Raw genomic sequence first — 12,080 nt, 5'->3', positions numbered from 1 at the left:
AGAGTCATTAAATCAGCAAATCGAAATACTTAAAATTTTAGATAACTATATTTCATATAAGAAAATGGATGGATGTTTCATATCACTAATTTACGGCCTCGTGACTCGGTAGATCCTCGACACTCGAGGTCTTACAAAACAATCGTGGTTCGATATTTATCGCTACCGAGGGGAACATATCCCGTATTACATTTCAATCGAGGAGGCGAAGGGAGAACATCTCCAAATTACAATACTCAAATACTCGACACGAGACAATCAGAAGGACGAAACTCGATAACTAATTAGACTAACATTTATATACAAAATTCTGGACTGTCGACTCGGTACGGCTCTCCACGGAGAGAGAGGCTGCGCAGTTCTTACGTTAATGGCGAATCTCGGTACGGGCCTCGCGTTTTGGACACTCCCGAGTGCTCGGTAACGAAAATAATAAACAGTAACATTGTAACGGTCGCTTTTCGCGAGCTCGGAATAACTCGGTCGGGATCAGGGCTCGTAAAAAGGGTGAGACAACGAACGTAACGGTTATTAGTAACAAATATAATTTATTAATTTAGGTGTCTGTATGTACAAGTGTGCGTGTGTGTGCGTGTGTGGGTGTGTAACGCCGGTCGTTAAAGCCCGTGTATTATGCGGGTCTTTAAATCGCTTCGGAGTGTTTACGTCGCCCGCGAGACGCGGGGTCGGTGCGGCGAGCGGGGCGCTCGGTGTTGTCGCGGCGCGAGTCGGCGCGAGTAGAAAAACGCGTCAGCTGAGAGCGGCCGCTCTCTTCGATATATCGAAGAGAGCGCAATCGAACGGCGCGCGTATGAGTCGGCCGCTTTGTCGGCCGGATTTCGCGTACCGTGATTTCGGCGTGGACGCGACGAATCGACGTGTCACGGCCGTCCGTATGGGTGGCGGGGGGAGGAACGCACTGACGGTCGAGAACCCTCGACGAAGGCGGCGGAGCTCCACCCGCTGACGTCAGCGCGCTGTTTGCGGGGTGCGGTCGGAACCCCGGACTCCCGAGAATAGCTCGGGGGAGACAGAGTACCCTCTACCTCGAAGTCGGGGGACGGTGGAGGCGGAAGCCGGAAGTTCGGAGCACGGAGATTATCTCCGCAGAGGCAGCGTACGCGTCTACCTCGGGCTCTTTTTCCGGGCGGAAGGATTCTCCGATACGACGGAGTCGGAACGGTATCTGAGAGAGCTCTTATCGCGAGCTCTCTTTTTATATGGATCGAGTAACGGGATCGGAGGCTGGATCGAAGGAGAGGGAGTGGGAGTGATAATCCTCGGCTTATTTCGGCGCGCGTCGGGCGTTTTCGGGGAACCGTGTTTAACGGTTGAATAATTAAATGTGGCGCTCAGCGCCTGCTGCCCTGCCCGGCCGGTGTTCGCCGGGCGCAGCCTTCCGACGGATGGACGGTCGGGAACGACGCGGGGGCGTCGTTACAACATCGATAACAATCTTATCCGTTTTATTAAAACGCGAGTCCCCGCCGAGTTCGCTCTTACCGAGATTTCGAAGTGGTGGTCTTACAATTTACTGCGGTCCGTCGGTGTCTCACGTGGTTCGCACGCCGCCGTCGAACAGTGTCTGACTCTGGGCCCGCGGTACGCCGGTAGCCGGCTCCTGCGGCGCTGCGCGCGCCGAGCTGATAATCGATCCTTGATCCTATTTCGACGCTAGTTGATCCTTGCGGGCCTCATTGCCCCGGTAATTTCGAAACCGCTCTCGGTACGTTTCGGAATGTTGGTGCGGATAATATGGCTGCTCGCTGTACGTCCCGAATAACTGCTTCTCTCCTTCTCTAATGTTTGTCGACTTGCTGAGGGACTCGCCGAGAGGTGATCAGTCTCTGACGGTTCCGATTTCTTCGGGACGATGCCGGCGGCCCCATTGGAGTAGTCATCCCTGTCTCGAGATATCGGTACCCTTTTATGTGCTCCTCCGCTTAGTTCCTTCCGCTATCCGAGGCTGTAAAACGTATTCGGCAGTAACGGGCCCTTGCTTATCTATTTCATTTATTTTACAATAAAGACCTTACTTGACCGTGCGTTATCCGGCGTCCCCGAACGCACCGCTTCCACCCAGGTCGTCCATTTTCGTTGCAGATTCGCCATCCCACGATGGCTGCTCCCTTCGGTACATTTGGGTCTTCTCCGACCACTCACTTCAACTCGGTAAATCTAAGGTACTTAAATAACTAAAGGCGAGTCGACGAAGAAAAGTTCGTCGCTCGCCGACCAAAATTCGCCCTCTCTCGACCCTTCCTCGGCCGGGCCGTGCCGGCCCTGTGACGGGCGTAAAAACGTCACGTCACAAGTTTGACAAAGGCAAGTGATCTTGATTTATGCACAAATTCGCATGGTATATATATTTTAATACATTTTCCAGCTGCAATGATATTGTCTCAACTTTTCTGTGTTGTAAACGAACTTCAAGTTTTCCGAATAACCACATATATAATAATTTGCGCATGACTCCTAAACATACAAGATGCATATATTCCAAAGGTATATTGTTCACAAGATCAAAATCTGGTAGCTTTAAAATAGCTGAATGCCCAATATGATAATTTTCGTCCTTCCTTAAACGGAAATCTTTATTTGTTCGTAATTGTGCATTTGTTTCAGGAAAACACATTTTACCGTTAATGTAACTGCTTTCAATTATGCACTTTGTACAACTGGAATAACCATTATGTTCTTTTATTTGCAACACAAATGCTTTCGCTGGTGCATCGCATATAATAGAATGTAATATACGTGGTATATTTCTGTTATTAATAGTAATTCCATCTTCGTGTTATATCTTTACTTTACCCGTTCGGATTATTATTTTTACATTTAATGCTTCGATTTATAAAAATTTTGAAAAATTATTATATTTAATTATGATGGAGTTTCACCATCTTAAACTTTTATACATACTTGTTCCAAGAGTATAATTAAGCTTGGAAGTTTTCGTCTTCGTTTCACTCTAAGAAGACTGCTTCGCCCACGGTTTTTTTGATCCGTGGTTTTTTTCCCGTGGGACGTAGGGCAAATGCCGAGGCAGGGACTTGGGGAGTCCTTGAGGAACGATGGGTCCACGGATGATACCCCCCCCCCTTGTCTGAAGTTTTCTGGAGTTCACAGGGAGATCAGGACGCGACGGAAAGAACATCGGTCGATTGGATTCCAACGGCGGATCGCTCGGTAACCTGAGGCAGCAGCCCAGGGTAGAGCAGGATGGTTCGCCGGAACCCTGGAGTTGACATTTGGCTGTCGGTCGATTGGGACCAGGAGTCGCTCGGTAACCTGTGACAGGAGTCCAGGGTAGAGCAGGAAAGCTCATCGGTGCCCTGGAATCGACGTGGATGTGCGATTGGATCCGAAATGGCGGATGGTTCGAGAACCTGCGGCAGGAGCCCAGGATGGAACAAGGAACGTCAGGATCCTGGAGTCGACATCGGAGTTTTACGACAGCGTTGGATAGCCCTCTCTGATTGTCGGGACGACAATCTTGGAGAAGGGGGCAGTGTTACGTCCCTGGTTTTCATCCCCTGAGCGCCTTCATTTCATCCCCCGAGCATCATCGCTAGAGGGTTGTTTATTAACAACCGGCGTGCGGATGTTTTCCGGCGCCATATTGAGATCTGGTCTAGCCGTCGCATCGTGCGGACGCTTCCGAGACCTTAGCACATTTTCCGCATATTATATGCATTCGTTATTATATTTCATCGTCTTTTTGTATTAGGTCGTGATATTAAAGTTCTTTGTTTTATTACGCGAGTCTATTTATTTCGGGCGCGTGAGTGAGTGAGTGCGAGTGAACCCTTTTTTGCGAGATATCGCAAAAGCCGTCCCGAGGACGTAACAATATACTGCTTACGATATCATCAGTATATTCTCATAATGTTACGTATATGTATGGGAGATTCCGTATGAATTCAGAATATACGGAGAATATCATGTGCTATCTGGGTATAGTCGTCTTTTAAAACTATATCTTGGATATGTTTTCGTTAACTTTATTTTATAAAAAAAATTATTTTAATTAAAAATTGGAAGATGAATTTTTTTATATAAAACAATTTAAAAAGAAACATGTTTATTATATTTTCTATTACATAACATTATTATTCTTTATTATATAACAAATTTTTAATTTTTTAAAATTATCTTTTATATTTTGATATACATTTTTATTATTGCAAAATAAAATAGCTTAATAAAATAAAATATAAGGTATGGCATAATAGATGAGTAATACAATAAAAGATTAAATATTAGGATTATATGGACGCAGTTATGAAATATGGAACCAACTACCAATTTTTTTTATTTCGAGATTTCTATTGCAAATTGTGTCTGATACATTCAGGCACAATTTGTAATAAAAATCTTGAAATCGAAAAAATTTATGATTGGTTTCGTATAGCATAACTGCGTCCATATAAGATAATAGTAAGGATAATATAAGATTAAAAATTAGGATATTAAGATGGGAAAGATTAAAATATTAGGATATTAAATATAAAATGTGAAATAATCATGTTTCGTGTCCCAGTTTTAAGTGATAACGAAATCTGTCTCCAGCTCTTCTTAACCATGCCGAAAATTTACTACTTAATTCACTATATGTCGAGGAATTATGTATATTTAAAATTGTTCCTGAAAAAAGTTTAAAATTATAAAAATTATGTATTTAAATTTAAAAAATTTAATATATTTAATATATATATTTAATTAAAATAATATAAAAAATAATTTAAAAATTACCAATAATAATATCAGAAAATATTGTGTTCTTTATCCCTTCGGTTTGACGTTGACCATCCCAAGTTAATCCTTTGGCAAGTTTATTTGTGAGAGTTATTACTAAACTATTGATTAAATGTTTTTCTGCATTTTGCCCACCAATAGTTCGAATTTTTTTTTGCTGTAGGAATATAAAATACATTATTTTTAATATTAATTTATTTCGTAAAATAATTTATAAATTGTTTTCGGAGTTCATCATTATTTTGTAATTCATTACAAAAACGCTTAAAATTGTCTATATCATCCAATGGAAAATCTGGCAATAAATCAAATGACATATTTGGCGCTGTCAAGTTTTGATCATCGTTTAATAAGGCTAAAATGTTATCTAATTTCCGATTCAAAGTACATATCTTCGATTTTAAGTAATCCACTGTAGAAGTTTTTTCTATAAAAAGATTAGAATTATTAATTATTAGATTAGAAAGATAAATTCACAAAATTTGTTACTGTATACATATATACATATACCTTTGCTTGAAGTTATATTTTCTTTAATAACAGTTTCAATTTTTTGCCGTTTTTTAACTTTTTCCAGTTCTAATTCAGAATTATTTCTTACTATTTCAAGAAAAGAAAAGTATTAGTTGTTTTATAAAAATAATAAAAATATCAGATCATTTAGGAAACATATGGAAATGACATACAAACAAGATTTCTTTTCATTTTACGTTTAGGAGAGTTTTCTTCACTTTTTTTCCTTATTTTTAAATTGTATCCAGGATTATAATCAACTAAAAAAATATGTTAAAGACATAACAAAAATCTAAAATTAAAATTAAGATATTATTACATACTATGTTTTATTGTAGGAAATAATTTTTTTCTTTCTGCACTTGATGATTTTGGAGATATTTCCGTTTGTTTGTCTGTAATATTTAAAAAAATATCAATTTTAATTAATATATTTTAAAATATTAAATTTTAGTTTTAAATATAAATTATATACATATTATTAATAGCAATTAATTATTAAGCTCGCAAAATTTCTTCATTTTCTGAGAAATAATCACCGTAATCCAATGGTTGCGAATCTAAATTAGTATTTGATAAGGATAAAGAATTGTTGTTTTCATTTACATCTGAAAAAAATACATGATACATAAAAAACTTTTATCATAAATATATATTATTAGTATAATAAAAAGTGTGTATATAAAAAATTTTTTAAATCGATTTTTTCTTTTAATTATTGTTGTACTTGAAATTATTATATTATTTCAAATTGATTTATTTTTATTTAAATTTTACTAATGGTGTTCTGATTATTTCATTATTTTTTTTACTAATTTTATAACTGACAAAAGAAATTTTAAATATTTTTTAGCAATTTTTGTATTGAAAGTGCAAACAATATAAAATTAGTTTAAAAAATTGTTTTATAATAAAATATAATGCTTTTTACATTGTATAAAAATATAGAATAATAAAGAATGTAAAAAATGTAATCTTATATCTTTTCATTTTAAATAAAAGATGTAGAATACTTTTATGAGATTTTTTTCTGTAAGTATAATACATATAATTTAAAAGCCAATTAATTTACAATATTTAAAAAATTATAGTAATTTTTATTAAACATATGTTTTAAAAATTTACCAGATTCCGATTCTGTATTCTCATCAAAATTTTTCTCATGGGTTTTGTAACTCGAATAAGGATGTGAAATGCTTCTATCATTCAGTTTTATCATATTCAACTGATTGCTTTAAATTCTGATCATTACATGACATATTTGAATCTGATCCACTATAATTTTTTGATGATGAATCAGTTTTATCATATTCGATTGATCGCTGTGAATTGTGATCGTTAAATGATGTATTTGAATCTACTTCAGTTAGATTTCTTGTCAATGCATGAGTGGCATCATATTTAATCGATTGTTTTGAATAATGATTATTGTGTAACAGATTAGTATCATCCATGCTAATACTACGAGGTAAAACGTTACTTGCGTGGGGTGTTTTTGATGTAATAGGTTTTGATGTATGCACTTTGTTTGATGAAGTGATATCTCTTAAGATATTTGGTTGTGATGCACATGACTGAAGATCGTTCAACTCATCATACATATTTATAGATTTGCGTTTTAAAATCCTTTTTTTAGTTTTCAATTTTTCATCAGATGAAGTTGTAATCAATTTCTTGGGTTTTATTATATGTCTTCCTTTTGAAGTCACTTTCAATTCTTTTATTTTACTGTTATGCTTCTTTATACGTCTGTTTTCATTACCTTTGGACATTATATTAAACAGGAAAAAGAGAAATACAATTATTTTTCATATTACTTTATCTAACATTAATATTTTTATAAATAAAATTTTATAAAAATGTTAATGTTATAATACACACATGATATATATATATATATATATATATATATATATATCATAGTATATATAATTTTATACATATATACTTGTATTTTATATACAATTATATCCCTTAATTTTATATATATACATATATATATATACATATATAAAATTAAGGAAGAAATGATACTTACCTCAAAAGTTATTCGAGACATTCGAAAATGTTCACCGAATTGATCGTCCGTGTACATCGGGATTGTTAGTTCAAAATATTCCGCATTTCGCGTGTTTGCAGCTTGACGTTGTCTAGCATGTAGATTATTCTCAGGCAAGGGTTGAATAACATTATCGATAATATTTCGTACAATATTCATATTCATATTGATATTCATATTCATATTTAGCTCGTCATCAGCCACGAATTGTAACAATATATTTATATGATTCATATCTGTTATAACTTCTGTGTACAAAAATAAAACGCGTTGATCAAATTTCTCTTTCTCTCTTCTTCAATTGAGTAAAAAAAAAAAATAAAGTAGCCTCAAATTTTTTTTATACAATCTTCAGTTAATAGATGATTTATAAATGTTAATAATTTAATTTTTGGTTTGTTGAAATTTATGTAATAATTTATTAAAAATCGTACAATTTCATACTTTTTTCAAACACTCTAACGTGGCACCCTATTGGTTAACTACCGCATGACGTCACGATCATAACATATTTTGTTACATATAGCGATTAAGTAGCAAACGCGTTTTTAGCTCGAAAATATCAGTTTCTACAACGACAATATTTATAAGAAGTGATGAGTTTGAAGCTGGAGCCCGGTTTTGTGAAAGCCGATTCTGGAAATATCCCAAAAATTGATATTTTCATGGTTTTAAATTATATAAAAAACGATGATAGATTCAATGATCCTGAGGTTCGAAATGCAAAAGCAAATCTGTAAGTATATGTTAGTAACTGTAATTTTTTTTATAAATATTGATTTTGCTTATAAATAGTAAACTTGTAACGATGCCGCCCCCATCGTTCCCGACTGACCACCCGTCGGAAGGCTGCGCCCGGCGACCACCGGTCGGGCAAAGCAGCAGGCGCGAAGCGCCCCATTTTTAATCTCACACGTAACCGTTAAAACGACTCTCGGCGTCGAAATGGATTAAAATCCGGAAACTGCCGACGTGCGCCGAAAACCTCCGAAATCATCCTTCTCCCACTCCTACCAAAAATCTAAGCCCGGATCTATCCATATAAAGGGTAGACCTAAAACGGAGGAGACACTCCGATACCAGCTCCTGAACCGATCCGAAAATCCCAAGAGCTTCCTTCGATACCGACCGCACTTCCGGTTCTCGAGGTGGAAGCGTGCTCCGCCTCTTCCGAGCCTATCTCGGAAACCGGACTCCGTCTCTCCCTCACTCGCACCGGCTACAACGGGTGGAGCTCCGCCGCCTTCACCGAGATTTCTCGGTGGCCGAGTGTGGTCCTCACTACTCCCAATTATTTGTAACGGACGGCCGTGACACGCCGTCCCGTGATTAGAAGACCGTCGTGGGTAATTACCTGCGATACGACGCGTAATTCCGCGGGAAATAAACCGAACGCGTCGCCCGTTCTCTCTTCGAGATATATCGAAGAGAGCGACCGTTCTCGCGCTCACGCTTTTCGACGCGCGGACCGCCCGCACCGCGCCGCCCGCGCGCCACGCTTTCCGACGTCAACACTGTCGCGCCGTTACACGCACACCGAACGCATGTACACACCGACACATACAACCTCGGCAACAGCTGACGCCTAAAGTCACGTACGTTCCATAAATAGCGACGAAAAGAAACCGCATCTATTATTAGTAACTGAAATAACGCGAAATCGGCCGATCAACGGCATTGACGCACACACACACATACACACCTTTATATGCATAATCACATACATCAATACACATGTAACTCCGGGTAGGCGTTATTCAATAAATCTTTATTTCTTCTGTGTTCAATACGGCGTTCTGGACTTTAACCCTTTCACGAGCCCTGATCCCGGCTGCGTTAATCCGCGCTCGCGAAAGCGGCCGTTACAAACTAAATTTGAATTTATTATTATTTTTCTAGTTCCTCCAGACAGAGCTACGGAGACTCTGCAATAGGTTATGTTTCTCTCCGTAGGGATAAGGATATTTATATTTTAAAAGCTAAAATTTGTTCTGAGCACAAAGTTCGAGATAGACCATATCGAGTCACAATGATTATTAATGAACAAATAAAGTTATAAACACTGTTGAATGTGATGACTGCGCTGCATCACTAGGTAAAAATGATGAGTTTATTTATGCAACTGTTATATTTTTAATATTTTCAAGTGTTATAAAATATCAAAATCATTTATTCAAAGCTGTAATGTTCGATAAATTTTATTATATTATAAATTTACATAATTATTTATTAATTAACAGGTGGTTGTAAGCATGCTATAGCATTTTTAATGTGAACACATAGACGTTCAGAAGAACCTTCACCCACTGAAATAACATGCTACTGGAAAAAGTCAGCTTTAGCAAAAGTTGTAACACCGAGACAATACATTACAACAGCAGATTTATTGTTAAGAAAAAAAAAAGATAAAATTTCTGAAGCTTGAATAAAAGAAGATGAAGAAAAGCAGTTAAAATTTTTTACAACAGTAGTTGATATAGCTAAAGAGAAACAAATAGACTGTCAAATTAGTCGACATTGGTTTTATTTGCAAAATAGTCATATTAGACATTTGTCTATGCACCAACTTATGCTTTCTTTTTTAGAAATAAATAAAAGCATAGCAGATGAATTTTTGGTGTTTGCACAAAACAGTATGACAGAAGCTATGTGTAAAGAAATACAAAATTTAACGCAAAATCAAAGTGATGATCTGTTATGGTTTGAACTACGATATGGAAGAATAACTGCATCGAAGATCTACGAAGCAGCACACTGTCATACACCTGACGGCAGTTTAGTGAATGAAATAATAGGAGCATCTAAAGCTTTTCAATCTAATGCAATGAAAAGAGGAAAAGAATAGCATTTCTATAAAATCAGTAAATATATTTTTGAATGCGTGGGTAGATGCGTGGGTGGGTTGATCGTAGTATAAAAATTTAAAAAAAACAGTAGTCAGCCCCAAAAATTTTAAAAAAATTTAATATCAATTTTGATAAAATCGGTCAACAAATATATAAATTGATGGATTGCTGCGTGGATGGATGAGTGGGGATATAAAACTTAAAAAAAAACCACAAAGGTACTTATATATATATATAGCTTATATAAAAATCTGTCAATGAACATGTTAATACACCAATTTCGAGAAAATCGGTCAACAAATATATGAATTGATGAATTGCTGCGTGGGTGGATGAGTGGGGATATAAAACTTAAAAAAACCACAAAGGTACTTTATATATAGATTATATAAAAATCTGTCAATGAATATGTGAATACGTGGGTGCGTGGATGAGTGAGTGGGTGGGCAAAAGTTAAAAAAAACAACATAGTAGCCATCCCCGAAAAATTTGCGAAATTTTGGTACCAATTCCGTGAAAATCGGTCAATAAATGCGTGAATGCGTAGGTGGGTGTGCGTGGGTGGGTGTAAACTTAAAAAAAACTTTAAAAACCACAAATTAACGATCCTCGAAAAATTTGCAAAATTATGGTACCAATTTCGTGAAAATCTGTCAATGAATATGTGAATATACGTGGGTGGGTGCGTGGGTGGGTCCGTGGGTGGGGGTATAAAACTAAAAAAAACACATCGTCGTCATCTACGAAAAATTTGCGAAATTTTGGTACCAATTTCGTGAAAATCGGTCAATAAATGCGTGAATGCGTGGGTGGGTGTGCGTGGGTGGGTAGAAACTAAAAAAACCACATTAGTAGCAATCCCCGAAAAATTTGCAACACTTTGGTACCAATTTCGAGAAAATCGGTCCATAAATGTGGAAGTAGTTCGCGGTCAGACAGACAGACGGACGGAACTTATATATATAGATAGATAAAAAATTAATAAAATTAAGTTTTTTTCTATAATTATTCAAATTACATAATTAGTTTCGTGCAAAGAGCGATTAAAAGAAAAAAAACGCGCGTAAGCAACCATTCAATTTAAGAATTTTTAACTAATATCTTCTAACTATATGGTCTATTAATTTTAATTATAAAATAAAATAATTATTTCTTAAATTATATAACATGAGACTATATTTTTAAATTTGCTTAAACAATTTTTCAACGATTACAATATTAATTTTTTTTAATTATGCCTTCTAACTATGCTTAATTAATTTTTATTAATTATAAATAAAATAATTATTTTTTAAACTATAAGACTATATTCCTAAACTTGCCTAAATAAGTTTTTAATGATTGCAATATTAAAAGTTTGTTAATTATGTCTGCTAACTATACGCTTAATTAATTTTCTTAAAATTATAAATAAAATAATTTCTTAAACTATGAGACTATTACTACGTTTACGCGAGTGTTACTTCTATAGTAACTTACTCAAATGTACAAGTTACGATAATTTTTGAGTAAGTTACTACAGAAGTAACACTCGCGTAAACGTAGTATATATTCCTAAACTTGCCCAAATAAATTTTCAACAATTGCAATATTAAAATTTTTAAAATTATATTTGCTAACTATACGCTCAATTAATTTAAATTAATTATAAATAAAATAATTAATAATTATTTCTTAAACTATATGAGACTATATTCCTAAACTTGCCCAAACAATTTTTTAACGATTGCATAATAAATAAAAATAAGAAATATCTTAAATCTGTCTGCTAAGTATATATACAGAGATCACCTACGGATACCAATTCATAGAAAATAAAATAATGATAACAAATGTAAAAATGTTGGTAGCTATGGAGCGACGACACAGTCGTACACAGCATTTTAGCTGTGTACGCTAGTGTC

The 12,080-nt window shown here is 35.7% G+C and overlaps 1 long non-coding RNA gene across 8 annotated transcripts in view; it reads left to right on the top strand.

The window, feature by feature from the left end:
• The window catches only part of LOC145947620 (uncharacterized), a 68,482-nt gene that overhangs the window by 42,242 nt on the left and 14,160 nt on the right, over positions 1–12,080 (top strand). The window contains exon 5 of one of the 8 annotated variants that reach the window (XR_014427208.1): positions 3,033–3,902. The exons of 6 other annotated variants lie outside the window; for them this stretch is intronic. This is a non-coding gene — a long non-coding RNA (uncharacterized LOC145947620). Of the gene's footprint in view, positions 1–3,032; positions 3,903–12,080 lie in introns of those variants that run through there. One more of the 8 variants, XR_014427203.1, reaches the window with a different exon arrangement.

The sequence above is a fragment of the Prenolepis imparis genome, unplaced genomic scaffold (genome assembly GCF_030444845.1).
Source record: "Prenolepis imparis isolate NDT839.2.m4 unplaced genomic scaffold, iyPreImpa1.0 SCAF_107, whole genome shotgun sequence".
Lineage (NCBI taxonomy): Eukaryota > Metazoa > Arthropoda > Insecta > Hymenoptera > Formicidae > Prenolepis > Prenolepis imparis.
Note: the sequence above shows the minus strand (reverse complement) of the source record. Positions and strands in the feature narration are given on the sequence as shown.